At 44.1% G+C, this 19,781-nt stretch overlaps 3 pseudogenes; all 3 read right to left on the reverse strand.

Moving 5' to 3' along the window:
• Positions 1-10,743: 10,743 nt before the first annotated feature.
• On the reverse strand, positions 10,744-11,092 carry LOC150009404 (protein mago nashi homolog pseudogene; annotated as a pseudogene).
• Positions 11,093-14,212: 3,120 nt separating this feature from the next.
• LOC150009405 (hydroxyacyl-coenzyme A dehydrogenase, mitochondrial pseudogene) lies at positions 14,213-15,227 on the reverse strand (annotated as a pseudogene).
• A 976-nt stretch (positions 15,228-16,203) lies between these two features.
• On the reverse strand, positions 16,204-18,014 carry LOC150009406 (uncharacterized; annotated as a pseudogene).
• Between the last annotated feature and the right edge of the window lie 1,767 nt (positions 18,015-19,781).

The raw sequence follows: 19,781 nt of genomic DNA on the forward strand, positions 1-19,781 counted from the left end.
TGGGCATGTGACCTCAGTGCTTTCTCCTGATTAAGGTAGAAGAACAATTCATGGTTATACTCAGACCTCCCTCCAGGAGAGATTTTGTGATTGTTGCTCCTGGCAGCCTGGAGGGAGGCCACACAGATTCAACCGTGGTCCTGGGGCCTTCTCAATACTGGTAGTGAGAGCTGCCAGGAGTGCCTTTTTGACCCTGCAGTCACAGTCTGTTATGCACTGTGGACCCAGGTCCCTCAGCCAGGCAGTTTAAGAACCAGTGGCTCTAAGCTGCCCTGGGCAGTGGTGGCAGATGGGCGATTGACTGGCAGGTGGCTCACTATGGGGAGAATGTGAGATCCTTAGTCCGCCTTAACTTCCAGTTACAATATTAATTGCAGTCCCCCATTTGATCTCCTTTCCTGTTTACTTTTTTTCATTATAACATTTTTCTCAAAATCAACTTTCTTGAAGTATAGTTGACATAGAATAAAATTTCCCCTTTCGATGTGTACACTTGTATGCGGCTTGCCTGTAACCACCATTCCAATCAAGATAAGAAACATTTCTGTCATCTAAAAAGTTCCCTCAGGTAGCAATTACCTTTAAACAAACTATATAACTTAATTACTTATTATATCTATTTTATTATGTCTCCACCATGTCCTAGAATGTAGTCTCCTAAAGGGAAAAATTTTTGTTTTGTTCACTAAAGTTTCTAAGGTCAGAGTGCTAGTAAATAGTAGCTATTATATTTAACACACACTTGTTAAATAAATACATTCCAAAACATGAGACAATCAAATGGACAAGGCAATATTACCAAACCACTAGGAAAAAGTAAAGGCACATGTTACAGGTTAAATTATGTTCCCCCAAAAAGGTGAAGTCCTGACCCTCATTGCCTGTGAATGTGACCTTATTTGGAAACAGGCTCTTTGTAGATGATCGAGTTAAGATGAGGTCATTAGGGTGAGCCCTAATCCAATAGGACAAATGTCTTTATACAAAGGGAAAATTTGGACGCAGACACACACGCACAGGGAGAATGCCATGCAAAGATAACAGCAAAGATTTGTATCTAAGCCGAGAATAGAGGCATGGAGCAGATTCTTTCTCATAGTCCTCAGAAGGAACCAGCCTCATGGACACCTTGATCTCAAACTTCTTGTCTCCAGCACTGCAAAACAATGCATTTCCACTGTGTAAGGCCCCTTGTTTCTGGTACTTTTTTTGATATTTGAAACACTAATACAGAAAATATCAAATATTTATCCAAGTCAATATAGGGAGAATTTGCCCTGGGTAATTTTTTCTAAAAAAAGAAACTCATACTGGGAAAGAACATTAGGTTAAACTCTACAAACATGTTGTGGACCCTGAAAAGAAGAACCCTACTAAGAAGGGCTCCTCATGGCTAACTGGGCTGAAGTTTAAAAAACAGAGCCTAGCTGCCACTTCTACACAATGGCCTCTCACACGAACTGCACTTCAGGAAAAATCCTGCACTGAAGTACCTACCTCTGCACTGAACTGCTTGTCTGTACTTTGTGTCTGTCAGCTAAGCCAGCCTTTACACGGGAATTCCTGGAATCCTATTTTAACCAATAGGATTGAAGCTCCCACCATCCAATCAGAGCTGCCCAGCTATAGCCCCATCAGCTTCTTTACAAACCAATCAGAGTGGCTGCATTCTGACCAATCAAACTTTGAGGTTTTGCATTCCTCATTTGTGTGAAGAGCAACCAATCAGGGACCAGGGACAGTCTATATAAATCGGTTCCTACCTACTAGAGGTGGGGGGCACAGTTTCCTTTGCAGTGAAGACGACTTTTTCCTGGCTAGAGCTGAAAGGATGCTTAAACAGTAGATGAAACACTGGAATTTGAGAGAAACATGGCTCTGGGCCTCCTAATAGCTGTGCTTTTTGCACTGAATAAATTTTCCTTCTTCATTGCACCTGTTGGAATTGAATTGATGCTAGTGACTTTCAGTTGACAACATATACCTATATCCCTACCCTTTCACAAATGCAAATGCTATTTCAGTCATATGTGGAATGGTAGGATTAATCTGAGTTTATTAAAAATATTTCTTAAATCAGTAAGAAAATTATAAACAACCTAGTAGAAAAATGAATAGCATAACAGTTCTCAAAGTGTGGACTGGTGAGTCTTGGGGGGTTCCCAAACCCCTTTCAGGAGGTCTGTGATTATTTTCATAGTAATTGTTAAGGCCCTGGCTGGTGTGGCTCAGTGGACTGAGTGCCAGCCTGTGGACAGAAATGTTGCCAGTTCTATTCCCAATCAGGACACATGTTTGTGTTGCAGGCCAGGTCCCCAGTGGGGGATGTTCAAGAGAGGCAACTGATGGATGTTTCTCTCATAAAATTGATGTTTCTCTCACTCTCTTTATCCCTCCTTCCTCTCTCTAAAAATGAATAAAATACTTTTAAAAAAAGTAATTGTATAGTCAATTAATATTTAACAAAGGGGGCAGAAGCATAAAATGGAGTAAAAATAGCCTATTCAACAAATGGTGTTGGGAGAACTGGACAGGGACGTGCAAAAAAATGAAACTAGACCATCAGCTTACACCACACACCAGAATAAACTCAAAATGGATAGAAGACTTAAACATAAGCCGTGACACCATGAAAGTCCTAGAGAAAAACATAGGCAGAAAACTTTCAGATATCCCATGCAGCAATATTTTTGCCAATATATCCATCCTCTAGGGCATGGGAAATAAAGAAAAGAATAAACAAATAGGACTACATCAAACTAAAAAGCTCCTGCCTGGCTAAAGAAAACATCATCAAAATGAAAAAGGAACCAACCATATGGGAAAACATATTTGCCAATGATACCTCGGACAAGGGTTTAAACTCCAAAATACATAAAGAACTCATATGATTCAACATCAGGAAGACAAACAATCCCAAAGGACCTGAATAGACACTTCTCCAAGGAGGACATACAGGTGGCCCATAGACATATGAAAAGATGCTGAACATCATTAGCTATCAGAGAGATGCAAATTAAAACCACAATGAGATACCACCTCACACCAGTTAGAATGACCATCATTAACAAATCAACAAACAAGTGCTGGGAGGATGTGGAGAATAGGGAACCCTAGTGCACTGTTGGTGGGAATGCTGAGTGGTGCAGCCACTGTGGAAAACAGTATGGAATTTCCTCAGAAAACTAAAAGGGAACTGCCTTTTGATCCAGAAATTCCACTTCCGGAATTATACCCTAAGAATCCTTAAACACCAATTCAAAAGAACTTATGCACCCCTATGTTCATAGCAGCACTGTTTACAATAGCTAAGTGCTGGGAACAGCCTAAGTGCCCATCAGTGGATGAGTGGATAAAAAAACTGTGGTACGTTTACACAATGGAACACTATGCAGCAGAAAGAAAGGAGGAACTCCTACCTTTTGCAACAGCATGGAAGGACCTGGACAGTATCATGCTAAGTGAAATAAGCCAGGTGGCAAAAGACAAATATCATATGATCTCACCTATAAGAGGAACCTAATGAACAAAACAAACATGCCCTGGCAGGTGGCTCAGTGGATTGAGCACCAGCCTGTGAACTGAAAGGTTGCCTGTTTGATTCCCTGTCAGGGCACATGCCTGGGTTGTGGGCCAGGTCCCCAGTTGGGGGCATGTGAGAGGCAACTGATCAAGGTTTCTCTTGCACGTCAGTGTTTCTCTCCCTTTCTTCCTCCCTCCTTTTCCCCTCTCTCTAAGAAATAAGTAAAATCTTCAAAAAACAAAAAACAAACAAACAAAAAAAAACCCACAAACAGCATGGAAACAAGGGACAGACTGACAGTGACCAGTGACCAGAAGGGAAGGAGAAGGCAGGTAAGGGGGGAGAAAGGGGAAGAGTCTAGTCAAGGGGCATATGTAAATATCCCATGGAAAACAGGATGGGGACTGACTGTTGTAGTGGAGGGTGGGCAGGTCAGGGGAGAGCAACAGGGGAAAATTTGGACAACTGTAAAAGAACATCAATTTTTTTAAAAAGGGCAAAAATAAAGAAAAAAAAATAATTATTAGTGTGGCCAGTGCCACAGGATGTGAAAGAATTCACAAGGAGAAGAAAAGGCAGAGAGCAGAGGTTTTATTCACTTTCCAAGATGGAGGAGAGATACACCAGCAGTGAAAAGTTGGGGCTGTGAGTTTTTATGGGGTATTAAAGGGGGATGGAGCTGGGAAGTCATGGCAATTAGTTGTAAATTAGGAGGTTTCAGGTTGATTGATTGTGAAGGCTTCAGTTTGTTCTGCTGTTATTTTTGGGTTCAGGGTTGGGGTACTCCTGCCTGGTATGTCTTGTTTGTATAAGGTTTAAAACACCTGTGGGAGGGATGCTTTTGGTAATCTCTCCAGTCCTGAGAATAGAGGCTCAGAGAAACAACAGTTAATCATGTCAGGCTCAAGGAAAAAGATAGCTAGCACTAGTAAAGAGGGCCTTGAAAGGAGCCTTTTTTGTCTTTTCAGTAATGCTGAGAAAGCAACAGTTTGCCTTTTGCTCTGTGTTGACTTTGTGCTGATGATGCAAAAGGAACTGTGGTTCTTAATATGAAACAAGGTAGTGACTCCAAATTTACTAGTTGTTACTGTGTACTTCACCACCACAAACAACCCTTTCACTTAAAGCCATCCTTGATGAACCATAAAAAAATTATTCATTTTATTAAATCTTTGTCCTTAGACACACATCTTTTTTAATATTTTGTTAGTTGAAATGGGAGATGAGACATGTACATACAACACTTCCATTGCATACCAGTATTTTCTCAAGGAAAGGGATGTGTGCCATTGAGTTGCAAGATGAACTAGCTGCTTTTTTCATGGAACACTATTTTTACTTGGAAAAAAAAATTATGGTGGCTCAGTTGGCTGGAGGGTCATCCCATATACCAAAAGGTTGCCTGTTAGATCCCCAGTCAAGGTGTTACTGCACAGGGGCCAGCCAGGAAGCAGGTCTGTCTCAGGCCAGCCTGTAGTGTGTGGGTTCTTGACTTCATGTAGGAAAGATTTCACAATATGAATCCAGGTGATTTTGAGCGTATATTTATTAAAGGAAGAACTTAGGGTAGAAGAAGCAACAGGAGAGAGCCTAGGCGGTGCTCTGCTTTTGGCTCCCTAGAAATGTTGTAAGAAAGAAATGAGCCTAAGCAGAGGTGCTGTTAGCTAGCTCACTGGGAAGTGAAGGTCACAGTGATAGAAGTAAGTGAGTCAATGGGAGGCTGCCTTTAGCTCACTGGGAAGTCAGAGAAAAGGGGGCCTTGGAGACAAGATTAGGGGGTAAGCCAGGGGCGAACTGCTGCTGCTCGCTGCTTCCCGGGTTACAAGTTTCATAGGGACCCTTAGTCTAAGAGAAAGTAAAAAGTTCATGCTGGAAGGAGCATGGGCATGTTCCAGAGCAAACTAGCACTGAGTCTTTGCTCTGATGGTTTTTAATATTTTTTTATTTTTTCACCCTATGAGCGTTTCAGCAGAATTTTCATCAGCTTTCCAGGTAGAATTTCAATATACTGATACATCAAAATGAGTGTATGTGGTGGTGGTGGTGGGGCTATTCTTTGGTCTGTTTTACTGCTTTATTTTTATCTTGCTTCTGTCTGGCTTTAAGGTGTTTTTTGTTATTTGTTCCCCTGACTTCATTTGTCTTTGGGTTTAGCTAGCACAAATGATGTCTGTCCTAAGATTTAGCCGGCAAAATCGAGTCTCTGTTCTCTCTCTCTGACCAAGGTGATTTAAGCTATATATTCTCTGGTTAGGAGAGGTATAAACCATTTGCTCTCAAGTGTCCTTGGTTGGGGAAGATAAGGTCTTGCAATCCACCAGCATTGACAGCTGTATGCTGTCCAAATTGTTTGACCTTGTGTAATTTTCTTGTCTCAGTTTCCCTTTTCCACTTGCCCAGGAATTTTCCTAGCTTTTTAATATACTGTCACAGGACACATTCCTAAGTTGTGGATTTATCCCTGATTCAGACGCAAACAGGAAGCAATCAGTCGATGTTTCTCACTCACATTGATGGTTCTCCCCAACCTGTTTCACCCCCTCTCTCCCTTCCTGTCTCTCTAAACTCAATGAACATATACTTAGGTGAGGATTAAAAAAATAATGACCAATAGACAACTTGTGATTATTCAGAATCTGGTAACTGGCAAACATTTTCTTAAAAATGAAAGCATTGTCCTGATATACCATGGTTGTGGGTTCAATCCTAGGGCAGGGCACACACAAGAATCAACCAGTGAATGCATCAATAAGTGGAAAAACAAATCACTGTTTCTCTCTCCTTCTCTCTCTCTTTAAAATCAATAAATAAAATTTTTTTAAATGAATAGTGTTGGCTCTGGCCGGGTAGCTCAGTAGGTTAGAGCATTGTCCCAATATACCAAGGTTGCAGGTTCGATCTCTGGTCAGGGCACATATGAGAAGCAACCAATGAATGCATTAAATAAGTTGAACAACAAATTAATGTTTCTCTCTCTTCCTTTGTCTCTCAAATCAGTAAAAAAAAAAACCAGCTCTGTTACTTCAAGGAAAACAATTGGCATGATTTGTTGCCAATGATAAAATTCTACATAGCTTTCTAAGAAGAAGTAAAATTTTGGAAAACTTGAATATGCTGCCTTTAGCTTACAGATTCCCAATATTGTAAGACTTTTGTGATAACGTTGGTGGCGATATTAATCAATGTTATGTTTTTTATATTGTATAATAAATGTAAGAATGGAGTCGCTCAGAAAACCGTCAAGATGCAGTGAGCAGAAAAGGAAGTTTATTGAGGGAAGTAGCAAGGCAGGAGGGAGCAGTGCCATGAGAATGGCTCCAACTTCGAACTCCTAAGGGGGAAGTGCGTTGCTTTATAGGGGGAAGAAAAAAAGGTACTATTGTATTCAGTATATTTATCTCCCAGCTGTGAGTCTGACGGGCTGATCAAGGCCGAACGCGATTTGGTTTGGCACCCCCTGCGATCATGGGAAACTCTCGGTTTCCGCCTCAAAATATCGCTATCTCCCAAGCAGCTGCAAGCGCGGGATTGGGGGCGGGGGCGGGGGAAGGGGTGCATGGGAACCGAGGCTGTCAAGATCTTGTACCAGAAGAGGACATTAGTGGAAAATCTGTTGAAATTTGAATAAGTTTGGGATATTGAGTTTAGTTAATGGGATTTCATTGATGTTCATTTCTATGGTTAATTACTATAGTTATATAAGATGATAACATTAGGAAAAGGTAGAAGAAAAATATATGGGAAATCTCTATTCATTTTTAGGCAACTTTTCTGTAAATCTAAAATTATTTCAGAATAGAAAAGTTTTAAAAATTCTACTTTGTTGTTAGAAAGAACTGTATATATTTCTACACTTTGTCATAGTAAGACAGGATAGTAAGAAGCTAGGAAAACTCTTGGGTAAGTGAAATGTGGAAACAAGACAAGAAAATTCAACAAGACCAGTTTGAGCAATTTATAGCCAGCTGGTGAATCACAATACTCATTTCCCCTAACTGAGGACACTTGAAAGCAAATGGTTTATACCTCTCCTCCTTAACCAGAGAATACATAGCCTCTCTGGCCATAAACAGGTGTCTGGGGAAGAGAGCAATACTAATGCCAATGGCGAGATAACGCCAGAACAAAGGGAAGCAGCTGTGAGACTCCCCTTTCAGCTCCCTGTCCCCTTACTCCCAAGAGAAACAGCACGTCCGTGCTCCCCCTAGGAATTTCTCCCTCCTATATTCCCACCTTTCCTCTGTGTAAACTTGTTTCTCAGAGATCAGGGGAAGGTGGATGTTAGGGTTTTTACCCACTACCTTCTCAGATTACTGGCCTCTGATATTAATAAAAGTGCAATTATAGTTCAATCCCTGTCTCTGCTTTGTGGCTGAGTGGTGACAGAAAGCACAAGCCCAGGATTCAGTTGCCCTCCAGTTTCAATAGCAATATACATATTTATAGTATGATCTCTCTTGTGTGTAAAAAGATGTACAGATGTGTCCCCCAAGAATATACATTTAAGTCCTATTCCTCCCAGTAGCTGTGAATATGATCTTACTTGGAAACAGAATTTTTGCAGATGTGATTAGTTGAGGAGCTTAAGAAAAAATCAACATGGATTAAGGGTGGGCCCTAAATCCAATGACTGATGTCTTTATAAGAGAAAAGGGAGATGGAGATGCAGACACACAGAGAGACCCAGAAGAGGCCATGTGATGATGGCAGCAGAAATTGGAGTGATTTATAAGCTAAGAAACTCCAGGAGCTGTCCTGACTGATGTGGTTCAGTGGACTGCACTCCAGCCTGTGAACCAAAAGGTTGCTAGTTTGATTCCCGGTCAGGGTACATACCTGGGCTTTGGGCCAGGTCCCCAGTTGTGGGTGTGCGAGAGGCATCTGATTAATGTATCTCTTGAACATGATGTTTTTCTCTTTCTTTCTCCCTCCTTTACCCTCTCTCTAAAAATAAAATCTTAATAAAGACAAAAGAAACTTCAGGAGCCGCCAGAAACTGGAAGAGGAAGGAAAGAATCCTCCCCTAGAGCCTTCTGGGGAGTGACACCTTGATTTTGGACTTCAGAACTGAAAGAGGATACAATTCTGTTGTTTTAAGCCACACAATTGTGGTGATTTGTTACAGCAGCCCCAGGGGACTAATAACACCTATTTGGATTGTCTTTCCACCAAAAACATCTGGAGGGACAAGGTCCAGTCCACCAGAAGTGAGGACTGGAAATTGGGGAGTGGGGAGAGAATGAGATAGAAAGACTGCTTTTACTTTACAGTTTACTTTGTAGATTTCTCTTTTTGTGTGTGAAATGTTTACAGGATTTACTTTTCATCTGTTTAACTGCCAAGACCGACACGCACAAACCTAAGGAGAGTCCTTTTTGCCATTCTGACCATCTGTAAGTGCATGATTCAGTGGCATATTCACAGTGTTGTTCAGCCACTATCAAAATGTTTTCACCACCCCAAAGAGAAACTCTGTCCAATAAGAAATCATTCCCTCTTCTTCCCTCCAGCTACAGAACTGCAAGTTGGAAAAAAATTGTGGATAACTTGGAACCCATTGCGTTTGGCATTTGTAGTGGGGACAAACTTGTGAGACTGAGCCCTTACCCTGTGGGATCTTTGATAACTCCTGTCAGAATTTAGTTAAAGCAGAGGAAACAAGGTGGTTATCCACACAGAACTGGAGATTGTTTGGTGTGGAAAATCCCACACATCTAGTGTCGGAAGTGTTGCTGTGTGACTGTGAATGTTCCCTTTTCAGGCCCTGGGGAGGCCCCAGAAGAGCCGCCCTGGGTCTGAAAGACAAACCAAGTCAGGCAGCCCTGGAGAAATGAGACAGGATAGTAAAAAGCTAGGAAAATTCCTTGGCAAGTGGAATAGGGAAATTGAGACTTGGCCAAGCAATATACAGCCAGATACAAAAGGTAACCTCCCTAGTGCTAACATCTAGGCCTCAGTTGTGTTTCAGCCCCAGGCCCAGAAAAGCAGCAAAACCAGATGGGCTATGCCAGAACCAACTGCAATGACTATAAACACCCTCTGGAGATCATGACCCTTAAAGGGCACACCTGGAGAACTGATGAATACTTTGCTAAAACCCTCCCCTGAGACTTGCCCTAAGATTGCTCCCTGCAAGAGAGAGGACTCAGTGGGCAAGCATGTGCTCTCCCTCTGGGAAGCAGCCCTCGCCTTTCCCCCTATTTCTTTCTTTACAGGTACTTGCCTCCTAATAAGGCAATGTGCAGCTGGCAGCTTGTCCCAGGCTAATTCCCTGAACCTGTCCCCAAAGTTGTCACAGACCTCCGACTAGCAGGGTCCACCGTGTTGTGAATGAAATGAATAAATGCACACGGAGTGCAAGAATCCTGTGGAGAAGAGGGGACAAAACAGTCCACTTTCTAGAGGAGAAAGCGCAATTTGCCCCTGCCTTAACAGGCTTTTATTAATTTTTTTAAGGTGGATTACATCCAAGAAAGTTGTGAATCATTGTGCCAGTCATTGCCTTATATGATTACTACTTCTATTTAACAGAGAAAAGAATGTTACACATGCATGGATGATAAGGATAACTCGTCTAGCCACATCCTGTTCTTAGAAATTGGCCCAGAATAGGCCCTAAGAAATTGCTTCAAGGTTACACACACTGAACATCTGTTGTTCTCAGCCCAGGAGGAGGGGGTCCTCTAGCAGAAAGCAAGCTTTTAGCTATTATAGAAATGCAGGCCTGATTTCCCACGGGAAAACCGGTGTGTGGAGTGAGTCCTGTGTGCCGCCATGCCCCCAGTGGTTTCCCAATCTGGGACTGAGCTACATTTGCCACCACCAAGCACCGCAGCTTCCCATACAAAGTCCCCTTTTCTCTGACTTCCCAGTGAGCTAAGGCAGCCCAGCCTAGGCTCTCCTTTTGCTTCTTCTATGCTAAGCCCTTCCTTGTTTTATTGTTCCCCCCCCTTTTTTTTTCAGGCTTTGGTAAGTTTTATTAGAGCAAAATTTCAACATAAGGTATCTTTCGTTTACAGAACTTAATGTGTGTGGGGACAGTCCAACCCACTTGGACAGAGTGACAATGACCACTAAGCCTGTTTGTGTATTTTCTTACTTGCAATTTGCATACAAAAAAGTTGGCTTTACATATATAAAAATCCTAATATTGTGAAAAATAACAACCCCCTTACCAATCCCTTAATTAAGTATAAAAACAGCTTCAAAAAACATATAACTTAGATGGGTTTAATCTTGAAATGTAATCCAATAAGACTAAAAACTAAACATTTCAGGTCCTATACCAAGTAGTAAAGTACTCGAAGGCCTTCAGGATCCTTTGACTGATTTATATCAATAAGAGAACCTATTTTTGATGTAGTAAAAGAAATGTATTCATCTCCAAATACAATTTCAAGCTCCTGTCAGCCAACCCTGTCAGGGGGAGGCCACAAAGCATCAACTTCTTTCCTAATTTCGCTCTCATCAATAATTCTCTTCAGTTCTTCCATTACACTCTTATTATGTACATAAGCCTCTTTTCTGATCATGACATCATTTTTATAATTGCTGTTGTTGGCATATCTAAGCTTTCCATCTGGAAGAAACTCAAACTCCAGAAACTTATGTCCAAATTTGCCCTTGTGCCCTACATAGTAGAGCAGGTAAAAGTCGCTGGCCAGAGCCTATTTTGTTCACAGAAAGCCCACCGAAGGCTCGGCCAATGTCTCATTGTCCTCATTTTTAATAAATTTATCGTCACAGTCACCTGGATTTGTGTTGTGAAATTTTTGCCACACGAAGTCAAGAACCCCCACACTACTGCTGGCCAGACACACTCAGGGCCAGGCCCTTGTCCAGTGAACAGGAGGGCAAGGTGGAGACTGACTGAGTGTGGAGAGGCCCCAGGGCTGGAGGAGTTGGTGCTGGATGTCAAACAACCCAGAATCCTGGGATTCAGGGCCTGATTCTGGAAGTCAGGTACACAGTATACACTCAATAAATGTATATTCAATTAATTTTTATTTAGCCCAAAGGTTTACTTCGTTCATAATCAAAACATAAATCGTGTATGGGATGCTGCTTCATAATATTCCCCAGCAAGGTGGGCCTCCATGTCCGCCCAGGGATCGGAAAGAATCCCTGTCAACACTTTTTATACTTCATGTTTCTTTTTATCTGCAAGAGAAGGGGATCAGGTCAGACAGGGCCCAGAGCTGACAATGGGAGGAGAACATGGGCAGCCAACTGGTAGGGGCTGCCAGGTCTCCAGGCCAATGGAGGACCCCACTACCTTCTCTGATCTGAACAGTGTCTGTCCCAAACCATCCCCAGACCTTACTTATGCACAGCCCCCAAACCTCATTCCCTTGCCAGCCCCAGACCTCCCCAGGTGCTCATGCCAGGCTTGCTCTGACTTTACCCATGTAGTATTTAACTCCTGCATAAAGGATGACAATGCTGAATACCATACCCATAGCGGGCAACGCTGCAGATCCTGTGGCCAGTAAGTTCAGGCCATGTGGTACCTATATGGAGGAAGAATGAGGCAGGGAGACCTTGGTGACCCCAGGCTAATCACACAGCATAGAGACAATGAGGGGTGTGTGGGGTTCAGGGTCCCAGGCTGACAGGGTGGATAGGAACCAGAGAAAAGAGGGACACTTAACATGGCCCCATACCACTGAGCTCAGTGGGAAGAATAGGCTCTAAGGCAGATGCTGGCTCTGCTCCACCCTCTGAAGTGAGCAGGTGGTGGCTACAGGTGGTTCCTTGGCCCCTCTGGGCCCTATCTTCTCAGGTCATGCAGATGGCCCGCTCCACCCCCTGGGCTGGGGGAAGAAAGCAGGTGGATATCTGGAGGCACCTGGAGCAGTGCTGGCCAGTGAAAGAGCTCACAGGGTGAGCTGGGCACACTGCAGAAGGGCCTTTAAGCACTGGGGTCCTTCTGACTCCCCCAGCATGGTTCTGGCCAGGCCTGTGACTCCTCAGCAAGGAATGGAGTCTGAGAGGTCCCTGGGTCCCCTGAGAAGTCCTGGCCCATAGCTTGAGATGCCCCAACCCAGGAGTCCTAAGGCCTCAGCCCAGGGGAAAGCAGTCGGCCCCCTCATAGGCCTTTAGCTGTCCCTGGGTGCATCATGTCAATAGGGGAAATGACCAGGTCCTGTTCCTGCTCCAGTAGCTGGTGGCTGGGCATGGCCAATCCTGGCTGATTGTGATGGGGGGATATCTTTACTCTTACCACAGATAAGGCAAACATGGTTGGTGCCATCTTTGGTGTTGGTGCTGCCATCTTCTTAGGGTATCAAAGCTTACCCCTGTAGAGAGGACACACTAAGTCATCTTCCCATACTCTCCACTTCCCTTGGGGCCTCTGGGATCTGCTCCTCAAAGGCAGAGGCCATGCCTCAACCTCACGGGGATCCTGCCTGGAGGAAGTCACCTGGACCAGAGTCCTGAGGGTTAATTGCCCTGGAGCCCAGGCCTATTCTCTGGGGGTCTGCGGAGATCCCAGGACCTTGCTTTGCCTCAGGCTCAGGAGTCTCCTGTGTAGGTCTGGGGGAAAAGCTTACCTATCCATTGCCTCTGTCTCAAAGACCTTTTCCTCTTTCTGCCCAGCCTGCAGTCCTTTCAGGGATAGGGAGGGGAGGGCCTTTTTTTTCCTATACAATTATCTTGCTAGGTTTTGGCTCACTTAGGGTACTATCCATTCATCTTTCTAGCTTTTGGTGGACTCAGGGTTAGAACCTCGCCCTGCAGCCATCTTGGCCAATGGAGGAGACTTCCCAGAACTCTGATAACACCTCCACACCTCAGCCAATTCAAAGGCACACATTTCAAGACCCTCACCCTGTTCTCTGTTGCCCTTCCTAGAAGGAAGATCTTATTCCTACTTGCAAATCATTTTCCTGCTTTACCTAACTCTCCCTTGGCTGAGGACCCCATTCTCTGAGGCTAAGCCTGCTGCCCTGTCCCAGATAATGAACCCCCTGTTGACCTCACACATCTTGGTGGAGCACCTGCTTACCCTGGTCCCCCTGCCAGTCACCCTGCTCTCACCTTGGGAAGGAGACTGCAGAACATGGCGACAGCTGGACGTATGTAAATGAATCATATGTAAATTAACATGCTGAATGTATTGATGGGCAAACTCACCGTAACTGTAATGTATGTTTGGAGAGATGTGGCGCTGGCGCCCAAAGACGTGTAAAAGAGCGATTCCCGCGGGCCGCGTGGGTGTTGTAAAGTTTCCATGTCTTTTTTTCCCCCAGTTTTTCTCTGCCGCTGCTGCCGCCTCCGCCGCCACCCACCCCTGGCCCTCGAGTTGGTCCCGGAGTTTCCTCTTACCTTTAAAGAGCCCTTTCTCTTTTTTCCTTCAATAAACCTGGTGTTAAATTCTAGATTGTTCTCTGGGTGATTTCTCAGAATAAGACTACCTGCCAGAGACCAGCTTCTTGTGAATCTTGAGGCTCCTTATGATTCTGGCGGGTCTAGACCTGGAAATAGACTTGAGAGTGTATTTCCTTGTTTCTCTCCTCTGTCCAATCATAGATTGCTTATTAGCAAAACAGAGGTTTTGCTGAAATCATGTGATTTTTTTCTCAGATTATCTCTTCTGAAGAGATAATCAATACTTCAGATAGATTACAATAAAAACACACATCGAACAGACTGTGCTGTGTGAGACCGTCTGACCCAAAAGCATGCCTGGGGCACTTGGGGCAGCTGCTGATACAAGCTTACAGGCTTCTTCTCGTAGCCAGAGAATCTGCACTTCTCACTTGTATTTGTAAAATCCTTCTCCAGTCTTCTTGCCAAGCTTCTTCTTCGCTACCAGCTTATTCATGGACGGGCTGGGCTGAAACAAGGGGTTCTGTGCGTCCATCTCATGCCAGCCATCCACGATGAACTTCGTAGTATCCAACCCAACGTAATCCAGAAGTTCAAATGGGCCCATGGGGTAGCCAGCTCTCAACTTCATAGCAGTGTCAATGTCTTTCTTGGATGCATCACCTCGTTCAAACAGCCAGACTGCTTCCATGAGGTATGGCACCAGCAGGCGGTTCACAATAAACCCAGATGTGTCCTTGCAAGAAACAGGATGCTTTCCCAGGGTTTTGCTGAAATCCACCAGAGATTCAAATGTCTTCTGGCTGGTCATTGATGTTTTAATGACCTCCATGAGCTTCATCATGGGCACTGGGTTGAAGAAATGGAGCCCGGCAAATTGGTCCTGTCTGCTGGTGGCGTTGGCTATGCTTGTGATCCGCAAAGAGGAAGTGTTGCTGGCAAAGATCGTGTGTTCAGCGGCAAACTTGTCCAGCCTCTGGGAAAGCTCAGTCTTTACCTTCAGGTTCTCTACAATGGTCTCCACCACCAGGTCCATGCTGTGGACGACAGACGCTGCGTCCGTGCTAGTTGAGATGCTGTTCAGGGTCTTCCCCACAAAGTCATCCCCTGCCTTGGGGTTTTCTGCGAACTTCTTCTTGGCTATTTTCCTAAGGCTTTCCTCAATTCCTTTTTTGGGTTTTGCGAGGACATCTTCTGTCTGGTCTACCAACACTACTGTGTGACCAGTTGCTGCAGCAACCTGGACAATGCCGGCGCCCATCAGCCCGCCGCCTATGACTGCCACTTGCTTTATGACAAGTTTCTTCGCCTAGGCTGAAGCTGTGGACGATGAGGACACGGTGCACACAAACTACCTGGTTACGAAAGCCATGGTGCAGAGGTGGAGGAGGCAGAGGAGGCGGTGGCTACCGTGACAAGCCCAGGAGAAGAAGGATCGGCCGTGCTGTTTGTGAGGTAACTAAGGACAACTGAGTGTGAGCAGGAGAAAACTAACAACAGAGAAGGCTTCCGACATGGCTGGTGCAGGAGGAATGTAGCTGAAGCCCCAGACAGAAGGGGCATCACCAGGGGGTGGCCGGGAGTGAGGCCAAGGACTCCATTATTCTGAGCCATTTGAAGAGGACCCTGAGCTTGCTGTGTAAATGATGGGGGACTCAAATGTTGGAAATTTTTAGTTTCAGGTAACAGCTAATAAGCTTAGTAATCAATGTATGTAAAAAGCTATTGTTTCAGGAACTGGAGGTATGACCCACCTTGACTCCAGGAAACCATAAGCAGTTCTGAAACCGGAAAAGCCAGTACTCGTACTGCCTGTCATCTACCAGACCCAATAAGCAAAGACAGGGATTCAATCTTTATGGGGACTTTATTCAGATGGTCGGTGATCTGAGAAGACAGTTGGTCTGTCTTAAATTCCAGTATAAAATGGGACCTTTTATAAGAAAAGTAGGTAAGGGGGTTGGAATTCAGGGAAAAGGTTGTTAATCAGATAAAAGCTGCAGTGTCCTTTCACCTGTGTCCTGGGCGGTGGTCTTTGTATCCTGGACAGCGATCTTTGTGTCCTGGGCAGCGATCTTTGCGTCCCGGGCAGCGATCTTTGCGTCCCGGGCGGTGGTCACCCTGGAGTACAGTGGCTCAGATACCATCTTGATTGCTTGCTGTCCTCCTGAGGCACAAAGGTGCAACTGCTTATGGTTTCCTGGAATCGAGGTGGGTTGTACCTCCTGTTCCTGTAACAATAGCTTTTTATAAACATTGATTACAAAGCTCATAAGCTGTTACTTCAAACTAAAATTTTCCAACATTTGAGTCCCCCATTATTCCCCCACTGTTAAACTATCTTATTTCTATGAGATCAGCTTCATATGGAAATGTTCATTTTGCTGTTGAGCACATATTTTAGCATTGGACCTTTTGGTAGGGGGCTTAGGGATACACTTAATTGCAGATCTACATAGGGGGCACATTGTAAGAAGCAACAAGCTACAATACTAAAAAATATGAAAAAAACAAGAACAACAAATGCCTCTCTAACACCAGTGATATTAGGCAACCAGGAGGTTAGTTTGGACAAATCAATACCAAACAATCCCTCTGTTTTATGCTGGATACTACTTCATTTACTTGCTTTATTTTATGCTTTATGAGCTGTGAATTATCAGTTAGGCTAAAACAGCGGAGTCCTTTAATTCTTCACATCCATGATTATATCTTAAAAGGAGGTAGTCTATGGCAGCACGATTCTCTAATATTGCTTCTCTCACTTGTCCTTGTTCTTGACTAATGGCACTGATGGTTTGTGAAGTGGCATTCAAAGCTTTTGCCATAGCACAGGCCAATCTACTTATTCTACATTCAAATAGGTTACCATGGCTGGCATCACAAATATAGTCAAGGATATATATTCCGAGGGGCTAAAAAGGTTTAAATCACTGCTATAATCAGGTGCAAGGGAGAGTTCCCGTTGAAGTTGGGTGAGGTGGGACTTCTGAGGCATGAACACTGTCAGTCTTCCCAGAGACCAAGGTCCCTCAGAACTGTTGGCTGGAACATAGGAATAAGCAGTCCTTCTACATATTAGAAACCATTCTGCAGGCAACTTAACATGAGCAAAAACATAAGATACATTAGTGTTGGTGGTGCAATTCATCTTCACATCTGTCGAAAGCACAAAACAGTTTTTAGTACAGTTGACAAAAGTTGCACACTCTTTAGCTGGGGCTACATTAGTGACCTTTAAGGAAAATATTTCCCTGTGCTTTAGGGTTACCACTGGTCCCCAATTATAAATATCAGAGTATGTCATTTTCTTATTGATATCGTCAAACATAGTATAATTTTGAAAGCTTTCCAAGGGAGCACAAACGCCTACAAGACATGAAGTGAAAGCTTGTTCAACATAAGTTCCTCCTGCAAGACAAAAGTCAGAAAGATTTAGCACATTTTTTTGCTAAATATACCCAAACATTTTCATCTCATTAGAAAGGGATAAGTTGCCCATAACATGAGTTTAAACAAAAAGTAACAAAAAAAACATAAGCCATTGTTTTCAAAAGATAATTTTCAGGTCTTCTTGAGGTTTGGTGGTCCATTGTTCCTCTGGTGCTTTCTTTACTCTGGTGTGATGAATCCAAGGTTTTATTCCTGCCAATTTCACTGCGGCTGGGGTGGTGAGGAGTACATCCCAGGGTCCCATCTACTTTTCTTCTAGTTGGCTCTGTGGAGATCCTGTCTTCCAAGTCTTGAGTAGCACCTTATTTCCAGGCTCAAAGGAATGTAGTGAACCTGTAGAGGAGAGGTCCCTAATACAAGCAAGGTTGTTAATTACAGCCAAGGTCTGACTTAACATATTTCTTTATCTTCACTTCTTGATCTACATACATATTTCCCACCTCAATCATAGCCTGAAATGGCCACCCATACACAATTTCATAAGGACTCATGAATCCCACTTTGAGGAGCAACCCTTATCCTGAGCAGGGCAATAGGTAAAGCTTGATCCCAATGGAGATGAGCTTCTTGGCACAGTTTTGCTATAGGTTTCTTCAAGGTGTGATTCATCTTCTCTACCTTCCCAGAAGCCTGAGGTCTCAATGCTGTGTGGAGTCGCCACATGATTCCTAAAAATGTGCTAACCTTCCGTGTTGTCGGCAGCCATCCGTCTCGAGAGACGATGGTGTAGCTTCTTAAGAGTCTATCTGCACCGCCGAGAATGGCTGTGCAGTCCGACTCGGGAGTGACACGGTATCTGTCTCCTCCCGTGTTGAATCGACATCTTGCGATGTCGCTGGAGTGTCCTCTCCAGTGAAGCTGAAGCTACAGAGCCTGGGCAGGGTGATATGGAGGGTCTGCTGTTGCCCATGCAGCAGACCCCCCCTCTCTTCGCAGCTGAAGGGTCCAAGGGAAAGACGGAGTCAATACAGCTTGGCTTCAGGTGCGCCGCAGGAGTTGCCGGTGTTGACTACAACGTCAAACCGCCTTAGGGACTCCGGCTCCGGATTTTCTGTCGGGGTTTACTCCCTTAGCCTTTCCCCTGAAGAGGTATGCCGCAAGGCAGCGGAGGTTTTTTGGAATCAGAGTTTTCCTTCTCTGGACCTTCCGTGTAATTTCTGAAATAAAAGCAGGTCCATTATTGCCCTGTATGCTGCCAGGGAGACCAAAGCGAGGGATAATTTCCTTCAGTAAGGCTTTCACTACCTCTGAGTATTTCTTAGTTCTAGTAGGATAGGCTTCTACCCGTCCTGAATAGGTGTCAACAAAGTCTAACAAATATTTCCACCCTCGGATCTTTGGCATCCGGGTAAAGTCTATTTGCCAGTCTTCAAGTGGTCGCTGCCCTTGATATTGTTTCCCTTCTTTGTTTTGGTGGGGATCTGTCTTGGGGTTGTTCTTCTGGCATACAACACATCTAGCAATTACTTTTCATATGGCTTTAGAAATTCCAGGTCCTGTGAACCATGGCTTGATATAGGTAGTTAATGAGTCTCTTCCATAGTGTGTGGCCTCATGCAAATGCTTCATGACTGGCTCTACTAAATGTTCAGGAAGCAGTATAGCTCCTTTCTTATTCTTTCTCCATCCACTATCAGCACCTTCTCCATCAAAACCCCAACTCTTTGCTTTCTCTAAGTCTGTGGTCGAATATTTAGGGTCAAATTGTGACAAGTCTAAAACAGGTACCAAAGGCATTATAAATGTCCCTTTAGCAGCTTCTTTTGCTGCTTGATCAGCCAAATTGTTTCCTCTAGCCACTTCCAAGGCCTCTTTCTTTTGCCCAGGGCAGTGCATAACTGCCATCTGTAAAGGTACCTGAACGGCTTTTAGCAATTCTAAAATTTCTGCAGCATGCTTAATCTCCTTTTTGTTGGAGGTTAATAGTCCTCTTTCCTTCCAGATTGAACCATGAGCATGCAGAATTAGGAAGGTATACCTTGAGTCAGTATACACATTCACTTTTCTCTCATGTGACAATTCCAGTGCCCTTGTCAATGTAATCAGTTCAGCTCTCTGGGTGGAGGTTCCTGGCGACAAGGCCTTGACCTCCACTACTTCTTCAAGAGTCACCACTGCATAACCAGCCTTTCCCTTTCCTTTGTCCATACAACTGCTTCCATCCATATATAGAGTCCAATCTTCCTCTTCTAAAGGATGGTCCTGTAAATCAATTCTGCTAGAATATCATGTATTAGTGCAGCCGAGTCAGGTTCTGGGAGAAGGGAGGCAGAATTTAATTTACTTACAGTTTTGAGGGAGACATTGGGGTTGTCAGGAAGAATTGCTTGGTACTTGCCCATTCTTCCAGCAGTGAGTCACAAATTTGCTTTTTGCTCCAGAAGGCTCACCACTTGGTGGGGTGCATAAATGGTGATAGGCTGTCCCCAGGAAAACTTTTCAGCTTCCTGTAAGAGCTTGCAGGTGGCTGCCA

Source organism: Furipterus horrens, unplaced genomic scaffold (genome assembly GCF_987537825.1).
Source record: "Furipterus horrens unplaced genomic scaffold, mFurHor1.1.pri manual_scaffold_5, whole genome shotgun sequence".
NCBI classification, from domain to species: domain Eukaryota; kingdom Metazoa; phylum Chordata; class Mammalia; order Chiroptera; family Furipteridae; genus Furipterus; species Furipterus horrens.